This window comes from Schistocerca gregaria, chromosome 11 (assembly GCF_023897955.1).
Source record: "Schistocerca gregaria isolate iqSchGreg1 chromosome 11, iqSchGreg1.2, whole genome shotgun sequence".
Taxonomy (NCBI): domain Eukaryota; kingdom Metazoa; phylum Arthropoda; class Insecta; order Orthoptera; family Acrididae; genus Schistocerca; species Schistocerca gregaria.
The window spans coordinates 148,014,094-148,034,302 of NC_064930.1; the positions used below are offsets into that span (position 1 = coordinate 148,014,094).

Consider the following 20,209-nt stretch of genomic DNA (forward strand, 5'->3'; position numbering starts at 1 on the left):
AGTACTGTTGTATGAATGGGACAGCGCTCAAATGCCTTAAATCATACCTAAGTGGAAGAGTGCAGAAAGTTGAAATAAACAGTTCACATAATATGCAAAAAAAACTGGTGATTTCTCAAACACAAACAAAAAAACACAATGAGGATCTGCTGAAAGTTTGAGTTCAGCTACTTATGCTATTAGGGTCATTTTGGCGATATACATCTGAGTAAATTAGCTTACCACGCCTATTTTCATTCTCTGCTTCCAATGGCATCATATTCTGGGGTAACTCATCATTGAGTAAAAGACTGTTCATTGCACAAAAGCGTGTAATCAGGATAATTGCTGGAGCTCATCCAAGATCATCCTGCAGACACTTATTTAAAGAGCTAGTTATGAAATTTGTTATTAACAATCCGAACGAATTCAGAAGTAATAGCAGTGTACATGGCTACAAAACTAGGACAACGGATGATCTTCACTACTCAAGGCTAAATCTAACTTTGGCTCAGAAGGGGATAAATTATGCTGCCACAAAAGTCTTTGGTCACTTTCCCAATAGCATCAAAAGTCTGACAGATAGCCATATAGCATTTAAAAGAAAATTAAAAGAATTTCTTAATGGAAACTCCTTCTACTCATTAGATGAATTTTTGGACATAGTAAGTGGGTAATTTCCCAACTCCCACAAAAAAGAAAAAAAAAAACAAATTAAAAATATTGAGTGTCATATAATATTTTGTGTAATGTAATATCTTGTATAGACACCTTTTATTAACCTGACACGTTCCACATCATTACGAAGAGTCGCATTCATGATCTATGGAACAAGTACTAATCTAATCTAGCACCATGGACTCTAAGCTCGGAGACCGTGGCTGCGGTTACCCTTGATGCTGCATCACAGACGGGAGCGCCTGCGATGGTATACTCGGCGACGAACCTGGGTGCACGAATGGCAAAACGTCATTTTTTTCGGATGAATCCAGGTTCTGTTTACAGCATTACGATGGTCGCATACGTGTTTGGCGAAGTCGCGGTGGACGCACATTGGAAGCGTGCATTCGTCATCACCAGACTGGCGTATCACCCGGCGTGATGGTATGGGGTGCCATCGGTTACACGTCTCGGTCACCTCTTGTTCGCACTAACGGCACTTTGAACAGTGGACGTTACATTTCAGATGTGTTACGACCCGTGGCTCTACCCTTCATTCGATCCCTGCGAAACCCTGCATTTCAGCAGGATAATGAACGACCGCATGTTGCAGGTCCTGTACGGGCCTTTCTGGATACAGAAAATGTTCGACTGCTGCCCTGGCCAGCACATTCTCCAGATCTCTCACCAATTGAAAACTGGCCGAGCAACTGACTCGTCACAATCAGCCAGTCACTACTCTTGATGAACTGTGGTATCGTGTTGAAGGTGCACGGGCAGCTGTACCTGTACACGCCATCCGAGCTCTGTTCGACTCAATGCCCAGGCGTACCGAGGCCGTTATTACGGCCAGAGGTGGATGTTCTGGGTACTGATTTCTCAGAATCTATGCACCTAAATTGCGTGAAAATGTAATTTCATGTCAGTACTAGCATAATATATTTGTCCAATGGATACCCGTTTATCTGCATTTCTTCTAGGTGTAGCAATTTTAATGGCTAGTAGTGTAGTTCAGTAATTGTGCTGCAGAAGGCGAAATGAGGATTGAGTTTTTTGCTGAGGAATATATCCGCCTTTTTTGTGCTCTGCCAGGTGTATTGTTCAGATGGTGAATGAATGACCGAATGACAGCATCTTGCTTTCGATTTCTCGGTTACCCTCAGAATGTCGCATATATAACCATTCGTTACCAGATCAGTTTTTGCTGCTCTACATCTTTTTGCATCAGTCAAACTTAAAATTTTATCACCTCGAGTTGTGCCACAAGCAATCGCTTACTTTATGGCTATCATTTATTTCGCATTATTACTGGTTTCCGTAGGCAGGAATTATTTTGTATGACATAAAATTGCGAAGCAGGCGCTTGTTACAGTTTTAGAGCCATCTGTGTAAATTTGCGAATGTGTCGGCCAATTATGTATAGAAAATTTGCAACACACTGACATTTGCTTCAGTATGCATGAAGAAAAAAAAAATAGAAAAAAACCAAAAAGACTATTAGGCGCATGAGATATAGGAGGCTGATGTATGAGCATCTCATACTGTCTACATAACATTGATGTTGCAATGTTCTCCAGTATCAGAGAAATGGTTTCCTTGATGAGCAGCAGTATTTAGACATTTTCTGTGCTCACTGAGTTGGGTGTGACGGCGTAGTTGAAATTCAAAGTCCAATTCCTGTAGCTATCTGCGCTGGAAACTCGTGTGTTAGCAGTTCTCTTTGAATGGTTGATGAAATTTCTCGAGTTTCGACCGAAAAAGTGGTAATTCATCGCCTGTGTTACTGATCTATCGAGTATACATAAACGAGTTCATAAAAAAGGTAAACTACGATGTACGTAAACTCTCGAATAACATTTCTACCTGGTGAAGATTAATACATTTGAGGCACCCTATTAAGCTTCACGAAATGTTTACATGACTTTACAGGTATACATTTTTTTTTAAGGTTCAGAATGGAAGACTCTGGATAGCTCATCTGAAGGAAAACCACTTTTCCACGAAGACTCCGCCAAAAAATGGAGAAGAAAGAAACAAAAATATTTACTGTTATGTGACATTGTTCTTCAGGAAATTAAAATCAAGGTAGTGGTAATGTTTGCATATGACGCCCAATGGTAAATTGCCCACGTTTTTCAAAATAATGGTATTTCGTTTACTTTTACTCTCCTCTGCAAGGCAGCACATAAAACGAAAAAGACCGTCACGCTATGATGAGTTTTTTAGGTCTGTCAGTCTGCACGTGTCAGCTCGACGAGGCCTTTGACCTTGGATATGCTTCGTATCTGCTTAACAGGACATCGTTAACTGCGCAAATGCTTTAATTTTTCAATACCGTGTCCTGGTGCTGAAACATTATTACATATCACGTTGTTTTTATGCTCTTTGATATCAGCTGTTTAGTTCACATCCTAATTAAGCCGAAGAAGTTAGCTGTAGTGATTTTCACAGTACAGTCAACAATTTACGAAAAAGTTTTGTATCGATGACATGTTACTTTGAATATTTCAACACTGCTCCAGTTTATTCCATATTACACTCAGCATATCGCAATGAGTATTCTGAATCACCTTACCGAATTTTGCAAACTGAGCGAACTGTCTAACTGCGTCAGTGTTATACGACGTAAACAGTTACTCCTGACGTATTGAAATAGTGCGTGGCCGTGCTGCAACCCGTCTCTTGCAAGTCTTGCATTTTAGCCTACCGTAATTATTTGCTTTGTCGTCTGCTGTTTTGCGATACAGAACTAACAGAAAACAGCTGCTAGGCGCTACTTACGGAACACTTTTACAGCTAGACATACAGTAAAATATTCGCGTTATGAAACCTACGGCCTCAGCCGAGCCATTACTCTATTTTCGTCTAAATATATGAAATCAATACGTGTCAGTCGATGTCTCAGCAGCTAAATGTATGCGAACGTCACATATTTTAGAAGGAGAGGAAGTATTCACGGCACCAGTTGGAATTTAATTCACAGGGAGTGTTAATTTAAATCCATCTATTGGAATTTTGGTGTTATTGGAAACAACGTTTCGCCCTTTAAAATTAATTTACTTGACACATACACTTCCTGACTTTTCTTGGTGGTCGGCGAGGTGTGGTCGTGGTGGGGGTATGACCAATGGAAAAATAGAACGTTTTTGTTCGTCGTCGGAGGCGGTCGACAAGCTTTGTGGAAAGAAGTTTTTCTGTCTTAGCGAAGTTAATCTTGAAGTTGCTAAGTATTTGGTAGTGGAAAACAATGCGTTATCACATACACAAGTATTTGTAGTTGGAGTGTTACAAGAACTTCGGTAAAACTGTGGTGTTATTTATTTGACGCTGATCTGGTAGTCGTTTGTCTCTAGCATCCCGCGCGACGCCATCAAGATGGCCGCCGTGTGCATTGATTGGGTAGTCTTCCCGCATTTATTCACAGCGTCCATCAACTTGAGTGGCTACGAGCTATGTGCACTTGTAATCAAAGTGCAGTGCGTGGTATCTTCATAAGGATGATATTTGGATGCGTCTTGTCATCCATTTTCTCGTAATGTGAAGTACTGACTGACATTTTGTCGCCGGAGTGGGTATTTTTCTTAGTGGAAAGTGTGCATCTTTCGTTTCTGATGAATCTGTACAGTTGTAACACAGCAAAGTGACGAAAATACAGGAGCAGCGGAGAATTTCACAGGGTGAGTCGGGAAGGTCCTTGTCCACAAAGGAATGCGTTTGGCTGTAGTGTGTTACTGGAATTGTAGATTATGTGTTGATTTGTTAGTTTTTGAGCCGATTACATCATTTTCAATCTACGCAAGTATTTGTTCTTTAATTGTAATCGTTTTCTAATTTGACGTAACGTTGACTGGGTAATATTTATACTAACACTGTGCAGGAAAATGAATCACTTGTTGCCTTTAAGTTTTATGTAGTTGCAGGGTTAGATAATTGTGCAACATAAAAAATAAAATAGGGAAATACCCAATTCCGTCGTTCAAATATGAGAATACGGGGCACTGGTGCGCACTGTGTTATACACGTACCACATTCCTTTATTATTATTATTATTATTATTATTATTATTATTATTATTTGTATTTCCTTGCCGATATGACTTATTACCGTTGCATTTATCACTGTTGTGGAATTTTGGTGTATTTTAGATTGTATAGGAGTGTTATTAAGTCCGAACTTAGGTCAGCAGCGGTAACCTGTTGAACTTTATGGCATATCTTGAAACGCCAAAGGCCTGCATCAAAACAACATTTCAGTTTGAGGAATACATGCGTTCTACAAATAAACTGCCCAGTTCTTCATTTACATTCGTAATTATATCTTACAGAACGCATTTTCTTATGTGAAAACAAAGTGGGCATCTAAGGTGTTCCGTAATTTTCTCGTTACGTAGTAGCCTATGCCTTAAAATGATGCCATTTTGTCAGTACCGCATAAAACTCTGCCTTGTCGTCTACTGACATTCACACACTGTGTGTATGGAATGTAATGCTTTCGTAGCTGCAGTTGCGGTTATGATCAGACGTTAAGCAGTGTGCTTGCAAGGAAAAAGTGCCACGTTACAAAACGCTTTAGAGCACTTACTATACTTCCAGTAATTGTTTGTGTAAACAATGGTTGCAATATAGGGTGAAATTTGCACTAGAGTGCATGTCTTAACGAATGAACGATAATTACTTTACGTTGCGTCGTATGTAGACCTGTTCAAGACGTCATAAGTAATCCATCGATAGATAAAGTGATGATGCTTCACGACAGGAAACTACACAGAAGTAGGTCGTCAGAAGCACAGCTAGTGTAATAGGTGCCAACACTTTTTTTAAATACCAGCTGGTAACCGGTATTTCCATATCGTACGTCCTTGTCTTTTGTGGCCAATTTCAGCCGTTCCTGGGGTTAGTTTATGCGAAGTTCTTGCAATGTCTTATACATGCAGTGGATAGCCTTGTACATACGTCCTAATGCTGCCGACAAGACTCAAATTTTGCCCAGCGTTTCCAGTTTAGTTGACTATATTAGTTCGTTTAGTATAATTTTCTGTTGTATTTTTCTTTCTCCTCACTACCTCATTCTTGAGGTTGTACTTGTAACTGATTAATAAAATTCTTTTCCGGGCTATTATGCCGTGGTCTGATGGATTTCGCATTGTAAACCAACGTTTCGTCCCCATCTGCGGAGCACGCGAAAACAAAAATTTGCTGCAGTCAGTAGTGAGACAGTGTGTGTTTCGGAGGTTAACAGAAGCCACGAACCCCCTTGAAGATGTCCTCCGCAGATGGGGACGAAACGTTGGTTTACAATGCGAAATCCATCAGACCCCGGCATAATAGCCCGGAAAAGAATTTTATTAATCATGACAATTCCGGCCGTGAAAGTTTACATTTTACAATTGTACTTGTAACTGTGTTTTTATTACGTAAATTTGATCAGAGTATTTCCAGTGTGGGACCTATTTGTTAATGGCTGTGTTGTTTATACATAATATTTTAATTTCATCCATTGGAGGTCAGAATTAAACAGTGGGTAGTCTCCAAAAGTGTAATGGGTACATTTTTTACGATAATGAAACAATAGAGTTGATGCTGCATGTGTCATAGGTAGTTGTTTTATAGAAAGTTTCGTTTTGTGCGTATAAGGCATCAGTTTTTCTAGCAAGATTGTTGGTTCATTGAAAAATTAGTTTTCTTTATGTGGTACTTAACAGGTAGTCATTCCTACTGCTAGTAAAAAACGGGGCTGTGTTGAGTCAGCAAGCGTACCTACTTATTGTAGGACTGTTGTTTGCCTGTCCTAAGGTACTAGCCTGTTCATTGATGATTTAACTGGGAGGAGACTGATGCAAATGTTGTTGACAGTGCACTGCAATTTTAGTCTGTGTGATTTATTTTCCATGTTCATCTTACAGCAAAATGATTAAAAAATTAGTTTTTCTCATATTGTTTCTGGTTCTCTTTATTCTGAATCCTTTGTTTTTTGTTTATATTTATATTTTACTGTACAAATAGCAACAGCATGAGTAAACATTGTGGTGAGTGTGGGGTAGTGGACAATACTGCCACCATCCCACTTGCGAAACTTACGGCGGCGGTGATACTGATGTGTAGCATAGCCTGGTGAAGCAGTATAGCCTTAAGTCTGTGTGTTTGGATGAGGGAGATTATTTGGCTGAGAGTTAACAAATGTCAGTGTGAAATTAATGAAGTAACTGAAAGTGTTCTGTAGGTCCCATTGAGAAGATGAATGTTTAGGCATGTGAAATGAGTATGTGGGAAGGTATTAACTAACAGAAGACAGAATCGTAGAAGCTTAATGTGTGTGCTGTATTAACAATACTCTAACACTATACTGCTTAATGTTTTTCACATTTATGCCATTTAAATTTCACCAAGTTGATCAGTAAACAACTCCTACTTTGAAACAAATTGCTGCCTACTCAATTTTATTATATGGCTGTTGTACCTGCTACTAGTAGCTTAACATTTACATGATTATAACAGTATTTTTCAAAGAAAATATTTTACATTTAACCTTTAATTTTGTAGTAAATTATTATGTGTCATACATCTTTCTAATAATAGATTTAATTGCAGCCAAACTGGGCCTTTATTATGTAAAGTACAGGAATTCTTCTCTATTGTTATTATTCTTAGTCACTACAGACTTTCCCCAGCGATTCTGTTCTCATCCTACAGATTGACATATGATCTCTCTCTCACTGGCCACCGCACATACAGCTCTATAACAAATGCAGCTATTAGTCATGAAACTAACATAACTTTTCAATCCCTGAATTTGAGTAAAAAAAAAAAAAAAAAAGAGAGAGAGAGAGAGAGAGAGAGAGAGAGAGAGAGAGAGAGAGAGAGAGAGAGGGGGGGTAGATAATGAGGTAGGTTTCTAATTTTCTTGTGAACTGGTAGGATTCCCAATTTCTGGTTTTTAGACAGGAGTTTATAGAACATCTTCCACCCAGGTGTATAACTCCCTTGTTCACCCTGGCTAAGGAGGCAAAGTCGACATGAACATTGTATTTATGTATTGTGACTTTTTACATCACAGTTAAGTTGAAACTGATCTTCCTTATCAGCAACCAAAACCATTAAGGAGTAAGATATGTTATAAATTTGGTAATCTGGCACACTTGCGGATCTGTCAGTACTGAATTATCAAGATTTATTTTTTGTGGTTTAAAAAAGTTATGTAAGCAGAACCTATAGCTTTGACATAGGAAAACAAATAACTGTTGCATACTGAATATGATGAGAAATTTCAGTATCAAAAACATTAAAAGTATTACTTTTCTCTTAGAATAAGATTTAATTATAAATTGGAGACTATACTATTCTATTAAATCACTCATAGGGGCAAAGCTTTAGAAAAGTTCAATATACGAAATAAACAAGTTTTTATTTGCCAGTCATGAAATAAAATAAGAGCCTTGGTGTTGAAAAATGCCAAGAACAAGCTAGTTAATAAAGTGTTACCAAAGATATTCATCACTGATGATTTACCTGAAGTTTTCCTCTGAACCCTTCTGGGATGTTGCAGATATGGTAACTTGTTTCTTGGATTCCGCTCTTCTTTAACAAAAATTATTTTATAAGATATGCAGATTCGTAACTTAAGAAGTATTTATTATTTGCTACTCTCAGTGAATTTCGCAAAAGTGTTTAAGGCTTCTGAATCCTGAGCCTAAGACATATAAGATATATGCATTTCTTCATCATCACTCTGTTTCTAGTGCCTCCTACTACTATGAAAAGGAAACTTGCCACTCACCATATAGCGCAGATGCATATCACATCGCTCAGTGTAGCGGACAGATTTACTGACGAGGCACTACACTGAACAGTTCGGATGCCTGACAATACTAACAACCACCTCAAGCGAAAAATACAGGAAAATTTCTGTGTGTGCTGAACTATCGGTTCTACCGAATTGTGCTTAACGTATATTGCGAGGGATATGTATGAATTCAAAGTTCTGTGAAAAGGTCTCTGAAAAATGCACAATTATACATTTTACACATTATTCTAACTGATTGCTTCTGCTGTGCAAACACTTTATTTACTTAATTTACACTGCACAAAAGATAATTCCATAAGCTGACATTAAGTGAAAATAAAGCAAAATAACCCAACATTCCTGTCTGTATGTTAATCAATGGGAGTGTTTGAAAGTTCATCAAGAATTAGTTTCTTGCTTGGTGTTGACTCCATTTTGAGTTGTTATCTAGTTAGACTGCAAGAAATGTTAAACGCTGTGTTTCATTCAGTATATTGCAATAAATTTTGTGGACACAGATTGTTCTGTAATGTAGTCTGGTGATAGTGGACGAGTCTCTAATGAGTATTTTGATGAATATTACGTACATATATATTACATAACAATAAAAAGTGGCAGGGAAGGAGGGGGTGTCCATTACACGATTTTACCAATATTGGCCAAGCTTGTGAGGTACATAATTGAAGTTACTAATTATTAATACAACATTTGCATGAAAATTTTGCCTGCAGTGAAAACAGATCTGCTCGCAGGAGAATCAAGTTTCTATTTAAGTGTTTGTTTGACCAGTTAGCAAGTAAAATCACCACATGAAATTTTCAAGTATTAAACGAGGAGATTCAGCCATTTCTCCTTTACTTGTGGACACTCAAATTTGTGACTCTCATATTGAAAATTCATGCTTTTGTTTCATATGTTCAGTGTTACTTATTCATTGAAATACCATAGTATGAAACTTTATTTTGCAAATACTCATGTCACACTGATAAAGATGATGTGGAGCTTATATTTAGGTAAATGGTGTTAATAAAATATATTATGAAACGGAATGTTGCTACTCACCATGTAGTGAAGCTGGAGAGTTGCAGATAGGGACAACAGAAAGACTGTCACAAATAAAGTTTTTGGCCAGTAAGGCCTTTGTTAAAAAATGGATGCCAGTTGTGTCTGTTTTTGATGAAGGCGTTACTGGCAGAAAGCTTTATTTGTGACAAGTCTTTTTGTTGTGTCTTATCTGCGACTGAACATCTCTGCTATACAGTGACTAGCAACTTTCCATTTCATAATATTGTTAAATTTCATCCTGGATTTTCCATTTTGAAGCAGATTGTTAATGCCCTGAGTAACAATTCAGGTTTTAAGATCAGCGTATCATTTTTATTTGTTTGGACAGGTCATGACAGCTCGGAGTTTGGTTTGTGAGAGTGGCGTGTTTGTAGATGTCGTCATGTTGTGGTTTGTTGTGCTCTCTGGTGGTATGTTCACGGTTTTCGTTTGTGTGGTGTAGTGGGCTGAGTTTGCTTTTGCTCATTATCCAGAATTGTTAGTGTGTCTGCTGTTTTTCTAGTGGAATTTGTTTCAGTGAGTTAACGCTTTTGTGTGAAGGTTAATTTAGTGTTCTTCGCTGTACATCGTGTGGTAAGTTTAGTAAAATAAATCTGTTGTTGTTTTTGTTCAGGAATGGATATGACAGATAAAATTAAGTGTGCAGGTCAAGGGAAGTGTTCGATCCCAAAGTGTGGCTGTGTATGTTGAGATTGGTATTGGGAGATGTTTTTGAGCTATATAGGCCCAGAGAAATGTTCGATCCTAATGTATGGGATCGGGAGCTTCTGTTGAGCTATATAGGTCAAGGGAAGTGTCAGATTCCAAATGATATTGTGTTTAGTGGTATTTGGGGAGTTTTGTGATGTCGGTTTTTTCGTCTTTGTGTGGATTTGTATGGGGATGGGTGTCTAAATTTGTTTATATTTAGTTTGCTCCCACCCAAAAACACCCCATTTCCCGTGCTTGTCCCGTTAGTCATTAGGCTTTTTGTGGAAAGTGTGTGTGTGTGTGTGTGTGTGTGTGTGTGTGTGTGTGTGTGTGTGTGTGTGTGTGTGTGTGTGTGTGTGTTTTTTGATGTATTTTCGTCCTCGTAATGTGTACGTACCGACTTTATATGCGCCATATTGGAATTGTGGTTTATGGTCATTTCTGCCATATTTGTGACGTCACGGGTCGAAGCAGACGGGCGGCATCGGCCGCTTCCGTATTTCCCAAGAGTCTTGTGGTTTGCCTTAACTACTGCATTTAACGGACTGAAACCATTGTCATGGATAATGTTATAGTCCAATGACAATGAATTCTTAGTGTCTTATGCGTACATTTTGTAACACTACAGTGGTTTGAAGTTGTTTATCTTGTTGAATTATTAGGCTTTCAAAACAAAGCTCCATCTTCTGTATTTAAATGTTCTGTGCTTTATTGATTCTTGAACTGTTTATCTGTTTATGAAAGTACTAAAATGCCCTTTTTGTTGTTCCCATATATTATTTATTTTATATCCAGTGGTGATTTGAAAAAGTGATGAGAAAACTAAGTATATTCTATAATCTATGCATGTCAAAAAAAAATAGTGTGTTCTATTTGGTGACTTGACAGTTATTTACTTTGTCTTTTTCTCTTTAATATCTCGAATGTACTGGGACTGTGTAATCTCTCACATGTAAAAGGTTTTTCCAAGGTTATCACTGCTTTCCAAGTTCACTCCTTCTGAGTTAGTTGTTTTATTCTTTAAACACATATGTAAAGTCAGATGGGTAAAACCTTTTTTTTTAAATTTATTTATAAAACACAAGGAGGCACATATTATGTGCAACTATTAGAATTTATCTGATTTAAATGTTTTATCTTTCTATTATTTAAACATCATGACAAGTATGTTGTTCCTCTTATTTACTGATGGCGCCAAATGTCAGCCAGATGAATGCGTGGTGTAACTTTGCTACTTTGTTACAGATGTAGAGAGTACTAGTCTATGTCACTTCCAACAGATTTTACTTATAAGTACAATAAAATCAATGTTATTAACAGTGTAAATGCATCTAACCTAACGTACCATGGAGAAAGTTCTGCAGTTTCAATTTTATAACCATCATACTCGTACAGTATTAAGCTAATGGCTGCTACATATTGGCAAGACAGCAGGAGCTACTTCGTTCCCCCATGAGTCAAACCTTACCCTGTTTCCTAGCAACAAGTTTTCAAACAATTCCTGGAACAGGGCATTTTTCATAACAACCTGATCGTTAATCAGGTTGCTGTCGGCATTCTTGTGATGGCAGATCATCTCCAGCTCTTCAGGGATGTCGAGGAACCTGCTCTTCTCGCATTTATGCAGCAACCCCACATTAGATGTCAAAGTTGGTACCTTATGTTTCGTTGTAAGTAAATGAGCAGCTTTACTTGATTTCTCCGTGGTATCTTTCCTGCCCAACGTGACGTGGTCCCCAAACTTAATTTGCAGCTTCCGGGTCGACCGAAGCATCTGATCCCACCTGTCTGCTTTGACCCGTGATGTAAGGCTGTTGTGGTGTGTGACGTCACGACAGCGCAGAATTTAGTTTGTGAGAGTGGTGTGTTTGTAGGTGTCGTTTTGATGTGATCGGTGGTGCTCTCTGGTGGTGTATTAGGTGATGTTTTTGGTTTAGTTTGCGAGTGTGGCGTCATGTGTGAATTTTGGTAAATTGCTTTTTGTATGTTTTTGATAGGTATGGATATGGCTGACAGGGTCAACAGTTTTCGGTTGTCGACCATGATGGGGGACAGTCTGTTGTCTCTAATAAAATTTCTTCAACTATTCAGATTTTTGGATGAAGTCGTGAAGAATTGAGGCTTACTCCGGCGTCTCGGACCGGGGACGGCTGTATGTGGAGGTGTCGTAAGGATAACAGGCCAAGGGATGTGTTTGATCCCAGTTTATGGTATCTGGAGCTGCTGTTGAGCTATATAGGTCAAGGGATGTGTCCACTTCCAGATGATAATGTGTTTGGTGGTATTTGAGGAGTTTTGTGACAGTGGTTTTTTTCCCCTCCCCCCTTGGTTTTGGTATGGGGGTGGGTGTCTAAATTTGTTTGTATTTAGTTTGTCCCCACCCAAAAACCCCCCATTTTCCGCACTTGTGCTGTTAGTGTCATTAGGCTTTTTGTGGAACGTGTGTGTGTTTGTTTTTCGATGTATTTTCGTCCTCATAATGTGTATGTAACGACTTTATATGTGCCATATTGGAACTGTGGTTTATGGTCGTTTCCGCCATATTTGTGACTTCGTGGGTCAAAGCAGATGGGCGGGATCGGATACTTCCGTATTTCCCAGCTTCCTTCCTGTTTGGCCAACATAACAGGCCATACATTCTGGGCAATCAATTTTATAAATTCGAGAAGCACAAAATATGTTCTTTGCATCTACAGTGTGTAGCAAAATACTTCCTAAGTTGTTTTTGGTTCCAAAAGACAGTCACATTTTACTTTCTAAAGATAGTTGGTATCCTTGTACTCATTTTTCCATAGTAAGATAAACTAACAAACTTAGTATTCTCTTCAAAAGTCATATTATTGTAAAGCGTCATCCTATATTTGTATTTATTAGCTGTGTTCTTATATATAGTACCTACAAAGTCGTGTGGATAGTTATACGCTTTTGCAGTGTGCTTTATTGTTGCCAATTCATCATCGCGTTCATCTATCAGCAACAGAATTTTTGAACAACCAATCGATAACAAAATTAAAAAATGCCTTTTTATGTTGAACTGGGTGGTTTGAAGTGAAATTCACAATGCCATTAGTCTCTTTGCGAAAGATACCAAATGTGTGCCTGCCATTTTCATTCCAAATTGATAGATCTACAAAAGTGATACATTTATTTATTTCAGTCTCACATGTAAATTTAATTGTTTGGTTTGAGTTATTAAATTTATCTACTATAGTGTTAATGACATCATCGTTACCCTGTATTAGCAGCAGTGTGTCATCTACATACGTAAAGTAGTATACAATTTTCAGAAAAGAATCTTTTTTAGATAATTATACAGATATCAGTGAGCATTCCAGAAATTGATCTCCCGATACTGAGGCTGTCTTGTTAGGAATAAGTGTCCCCGTTAAATTTAAAGTAGTTAAATTTCAACATTATGGTAAGTAGCCCAATGAATAATCTACTTCCCTCGTAGAAAGCTTGTTTTGTTCCATTAAATTGCGCTGAATGACCTGCACAGTTTTATCAATAGGTATGTTTATCAGTTGACTATATCAAAAGGAACAAATTTCATTTGATCATTTATTGGTGTATTTCTGGTTTTATGCCAGAGGGTTCATAACCTTTAGCCTCTGTACCTCCCTTTGGTGATATTATCTCACTGCAAGTTTTTAACTGAGCAAGCAATTTCTTCTGAGCTTCAGATGTTACATCCTTATCGATTTTCTTAATATTATTATCTTCAAAGAATTTTAGAGATTTAGCAATATAGTGTGTCTTTTGCAACGATCACAATTGGTTTCCCCTTTGTCTGCCTTAGTTACTATGGCATCGCCGTCAAGCTTGAAATTGATGATTTCGATACTCTCTCTTCTTTTATACCTGTCATGGTGCTCAAATAAAGAAAAATAGAATACAAAGATAAAAACATTAAAATTAGATAAATTCGAACAGTTGCCTCCTTGTGTCTTACAAATTTTAAGAATAGGTTTTACCCATCTGATGTTACATATGCGTTTACAGGATAAAACAACTGGTTCACAGGGAGTGAACCTGGAAATTTTCTTAGATTTTCTATGTATATTAACAAATGTGAAATAAGATGGACATAAGTAAAGAATTTTACTTATGGGTTATTTTCTGTAATTCCCATGCAGATTTGACATTTTTTACTTTCCTTTAAATGTTATACACGTAGTTCATATAGAGGAGGCCATACAACCAATCAATATGTTCTCCACACAGCCGACCTCCTTTATACAGTAATATTCAAAGAACGTTGACTGATGCCTGAATAACAGGGAACTAACATCCATCGAGATTAAAAAAATAGTGGTCTGTAATCAAATATATATATATAAGCCACTTATGTTATGCCACGAGTTGTAACTTTTTATTGTTTCACCAGACCATGTACTTCTTGTATTTTTTTAGCATTGATAATGGCTAGGCACTAGCCAAAATCTGGATTTGCATAATAAAATTTGGAAAAAAACGGCTGATTGCTGCGCTCTATAATTTATAAGTAACTTTTGTGACATACCAACATTTTGTAATTGGTTTTGCTTGATTTATCGCTGTGCATTCATTTATTTGCTTTGCTGCATTTTGTACTTGATAAATGTTACGATTGGGGATTGCCTTGTTTGTACAGCAAATTGTTCACAATAGTAAAAGTTAGACTACATATAGTTCTTTACTCACTTTTATTAAATGGTGTACCTTTGTTCCAGTAGTTGTTGTAAACACAAGTAACTTAAATCACATTTAATTACATACGTTTTGTGCCTTAAATCTCATTTCCCGAAATAGATTTTAAAAGCTGCCTACGTCCCCCTTTTGTGAGCAAAAGCTACTTGCAGTGGAGGGTAGGGCGCTAGAACTGACATTAATCTTCCCAGTGTGAATACCCCTGTTATTCTTATTATTCTTAAACTGAAACACATTCTTGACAGTGAATTGTGACAGAAATAAAGGAGTTGTGAATCTTGTGACTCCACAGTACTAGACTTCATGGCATTGGTGAATAGGAGAATGAATTAAATTACTGATTTACTGTTCCTGTAGTTGGCAGTTACTCTTTCGGTGAAAGCACTAGAATGTGGTAATTTCAGAAGCCCCTCAGTATAATTTTAAAAGCTAAATTCTGTAACATTCAACGTAGTGTGTTGTGTTTTGTTGCGTCTTCATTCTTGAAGTACTTCTGAAGTATCTATTTGGCATACAGTTAATTATGTCACTGTTAGTGTAACGTGTGATGGATGTTACAAACGGCTCATTGTTCCTTGACAAAACATTTTTGACAGTAAATTGACGTTTCATTTCCTAGCTTATATAAGATTTACTGGAAATTCAGATTTTCATATAGCGGTGGTCAGAAACCAGTTGAGTTTACCTTCGCTCCTCATTTTTATTTTGTTATATGTAGTATGATTCAGAGTGTATGTAAGATATTGAAATATGTGCAGTATTCATAGGCATGGTAAGCCATTCACACGTGTTTTATATGACACGATAGTGGAGTGCAAGCTCCAATGTAGTAAGGTACCTTCAACTGAAAGACCACCAGTACGGTAATGAGCACGGATTCCGAGAAAAATGTGCATTCAAAACGCGATTCGCACTCTCATCGCAGGACGTTCTGAGACCTGTGGATCTGAGGCAGCCTGTTAACTGAAGTAATTCTTGACTTCCGAAAAGTGTAAAACTTTGTATTTCACTAGTTATTGTTACCAAAACTACGATTACATCAGTAGACAAACAAAATGTGTGACCGTATTGAGAATTTCTTGGTAGTGAGGGTGCATCATGTTGTCTTGGATGGTGAGTTAATGAAAGATGTAGAAGTGGCTTTATAGGTGTTGAACGGAAGTGTTGTGACCCTGGCTGTACGCGTTATATATTAGTGACCTGTAGGCACTCTGCAGATGATACAGTTATCTAATGTTGGGAAGAGCCGTACAAATATCGAGTCAGAAATTATAGAAATAGCAGGATAAAAGCAGGATACAGGTCATTTTTAGGTTCCTTAAGAAACTGAGAGCTCACTTGGTGCGAGGACCCTATTATTAATGTGTGAAGAAGTAAGATTTTCGGTGGAAGCTGGATTTGCCACAGAAACATAAAAAGCTGTCGAAAAATACTAAGTGATGAAAGTCGTGAAACCAAACTTGCTGTATACTCCCTCCCCCACCTTAAAAACGAAATAACTGATGTATTTCTGCCCATCTATCAATGCAGACTCTTTACTTTTGGTATAACATCTGCAGATAGTCACATGCATTTTTCGTTCTACTTGCCTTTTAAGAATATGATGGTATAAAAGTGAAGTATGTCAGTTGTTATGTATGGTGTTAATCTGACACTATTTATTGTACTTTCTTCCCAAGAAAATGATGTGTCTAATATATGTATGATCTTATTTTGGAATTGTCACCTACAGTCAGTCTACAAACACAGAGTGCAAGCGTTTCTTATTCATTTCTAATCAAGTTTCATTCGTTTTTTGCTGTTGTTTCCTCTTTCCACGATTGGGTATTGCTCGATACCAATGTGTGTCCACTTCACGGAATGTCTGTGACTGGGGTTCAGTGTCACGCATGTGCAATTACACGTGAACACAATTTTTGTCACCAGGAAAGTAGTTTTTGTACAGTTGTGTCAACTAGGATGGTCTATTTATGTTGTAAATAAATAGTTTTTCTCTGAGAAAATGATTTGTTGACACTCTCATCAGTGCTTCTTTATGTTACAAACTTACAGTTCTTTCCAATTTCAGAGCAGATGACTTTATTATAATGTCTAAGCATACAGAGAATCGGAAATTTCTTTGCTATCTTTACTACATCTACTGTAGCTTGACATAACTGTTATTAACACAAGCCTCAAAGAACTGGGAAATGTCTAGACACCATCGAATAGCTATTAATTCAAATATCGTTTGCGCTGCTACCTACGTAGTCGAACTTTTTTGTGTGATCACATTATTTGCTACTTTTCCTGCCAAATTGATTGTCATGACTAGTGCAGATTATTTTTTGTGCTGCTGGTTTTTCAAATTCCAACGAGTACTCCAGAAAGGAATAAATGTTTTGCAATGATGTAATCGTGCCAGTTTACATAAATAGCTGCCTGAAAGAGCTGTGAGAGTTTGTCCAAACACTAACCAAGTTTGGAAGACAAGTGCAGCTCTGTTTTTTTTTTTATATTGTTTTCCCCAATATTTTATTATTAAGACTGGTGAGCATGTGTTTGCAGTAATGTCTTTAATTTTGGACTGTATTTATATGCTACATCTGGAGAATGAAATATGTGTAATGAAAACTCGTTGTGGCTTAGCCACGGCAGACTGTGCTGTATAAGATAACTGTTTACCTTTAATTAATGAGACTCTTTGCTGTCTGTCAGCATAAAAATTCATGAAGTTCAAGAAGGGTGAGTGCAGGTGCTCTCTTTCTCAAAACCTTGTTGACACTGAAATATTACCATACACGTTCTATACTCCTAAGGCTGTAGCTGCAATGTCTTGCCTACCTATAACCTTCAAACTTGAATGCTACACACTAGGGCGTGGGCACCAATCAACTGGCCACAGACTGGATCCGGTGCACAATTGATGTACGGAAGAAATTAGTGGGACGGAGAGGGAGACTTTCACATTGTATCCTGCCTGTGATGTTGGTAATTCTGTTTTTTCGGTTCGGCTTCCTTGTAGAGCAGCCAATATGTGTTACGTTAGAGCGATTCGGACTTCTAAATAGCTTACTCGTGTCATCTGGTAAGGGCGATCTGTATTAATTACTTCTGAGAAGGTGGACTTCTGAGCCGAGATGGTTTGTAAACAACCTTTGTCGATTACTAGTTTCGGTAAATGTAGTTACCGTGTCCAGATCTGTGAATGCGTTCATATTGTGTTAAATTATGCAGTGATAAAATTAAGTATAATAGCTGGTGCATCATAATAGTAAAACTGTGTTACAAAATATGTCGATAGAATGTTATTGCACGTGTCCTATGCCAGCTGTACAAGTACTCTTTCCTAAAACATTGCCAGGTACGTGTGGACGAGATGGACAATGCATCGGCAAGTTGAGGCTGAAACCACATTGTACAGAGTAATTTGCCACATGCTCGTGACCTGTACCGTACACTACTGTGTACTTCATTCCAGCCAGGGCACTGCTAGGCGGGCGGGTGGCGGCCCATACTGGCTGGAAAATTGGTAATTGGCACTGACAGGCGTCGCTAGTGTGTTCGTGTACTTCTTAACATTATTCATGTATTTTAACTACAGCACAATTCCTGTTACGTGTCAATAAAAGAATCCTTAACACTTTTCTCTTAAGTTATTGTAAAATACTTACTACAACAGAAGCTAATAATTATTCTTATCATGTTCGGTTGCACAAATGCACCTATGTACAAGCTGCTGTACAACTTGATGCAACTTCCACAGACTGTTGTACGGTAAATTGCTGTATGACAATATTTTCTAATGTATGACAACATGCAATCATAATTGTAAAATGATTAAAATTATTAAAAAAATTGTAGAAATATGCAGAAGTGAAGTTTTAAGGTGGACTTCCGCTACATCTTTTTGGATAGCAATCTCCACTGGGGGTGACAACCTAAGTCATTACCACGGTAGACAAATAATAAAATAATTACAGCGATAGGGGGTAACACACTTGATTCACAGGGTAACAACAGTTAGATGATTTGACTTTTAAACTTTTTAAAATGAGCTAAGAAATGATGGCTTAATTTATTTAGTGATATAGAAAAACCTGTGTGTATATGACCAGTCATCAAATGTATTTGCGGAGATATATTGAAAAAAAAAAAAAATGCTTGCTAATAGTGTTTGTGGATATCAACACGTGAAATTTCAAATACATTGATGATCTGCTGTGGCCAAAAATTACAAACTTACTCCTAGTTTCACGGTGACGGGGACTGCCTGTCTCATTGCTGTATTATATTTTTCTGTCCTTTCTCCTTTTAACATTACTAAATAATTATTCTCCATTGTGGATGTATTGGAACACTGCAACGAAACTGAAGGTATTTACAATGAATTAGCTGCAGACAGTTGCTTTTATAGGCATTCATTCTTCCATGATGACACTGATTTCTAACCTAATATTTTGAATTTGTCAAATAAATAATATTTTACAACTCGGCAACCTCTTTGTTTTGCTATAAAACAACACAGGAGATTTTTTATCTCCACAATTCAGTAGTATTGCAGTTATGGAAAAAGGAGACAGTTTGTTCACGTTCTGTAGTAGATGGATTTGTGACTGCATAATTGTAACATTTTTGGTACAGTAATAGTACCTATTATTAAAAAAAAGTTTCTCAAAACTGGTTAGCAGTATGTGGGAAGACACTGCTGAGAGAGAGAGAGAGAGAGAGAGAGAGAGAGAGAGAGAGAGAGAGAGAGAGAGAGAGAGAGAGAGAGAGAAATTATAGTTGCCTATATGTCGAACACTGTTTGCTGCAAAACAAACTTACTTTTTCCCCTTTTAGCAAGTTTATTGTAGGTCACTGTAGCGATGAAGAATCTGAAGCAATTACAAAACTGCAGAAGTCATTGTCATTTTTCAGTGTGTGTCATCAGGCAGATGGAAATAAGAGGGTGCTGAAGTATAGCCTCCTCTCTAACGTCCTAAATCTTTATTCTTCATTTCTACATATTTATTTGTCAACATTTTCATCATGGGGATAAACACATTTCTCCCCACGAAAGAACAGTTGATATTATCATTGCAGGATGTTGGATTACGTTGACACACTTACGACCTCACCTCTGCTTGCAGCACGTAATTGCTATCACAGTGCAATCCTCAAAGGCGTTGTTGAAGTTTTGGGAACAGATGAAAATCAAATGGGAACAAGTTGAGATCAGCATCACAGTTTCCTTCATTACGAGCACAAACAACCCGATTTTGCGCATTACTGGTGTCGATACAATCATCTCATCATACACAGCTATCACTCTTCTGTGGCTTTCAATTAGAGCCACGTTTTCTGTGATTAGTAACTTGATTAC

General features: G+C 37.6%; 1 protein-coding gene across 3 annotated transcripts in view; it reads left to right on the forward strand.

Moving 5' to 3' along the window:
- Positions 1-3,768: 3,768 nt before the first annotated feature.
- LOC126294984 (zinc finger MYND domain-containing protein 11-like) overlaps positions 3,769-20,209 on the forward strand; it is a 212,027-nt gene continuing 195,586 nt past the window's right edge. The window contains exon 1 of one of the 3 annotated variants that reach the window (XM_049987219.1): positions 3,769-4,316. The gene's annotated coding sequence lies outside the window, so the exon portion shown is untranslated. Of the gene's footprint in view, positions 4,317-4,720; positions 6,855-20,209 lie in introns of those variants that run through there. The other 2 variants (XM_049987217.1, XM_049987218.1) reach the window with 2 other exon arrangements.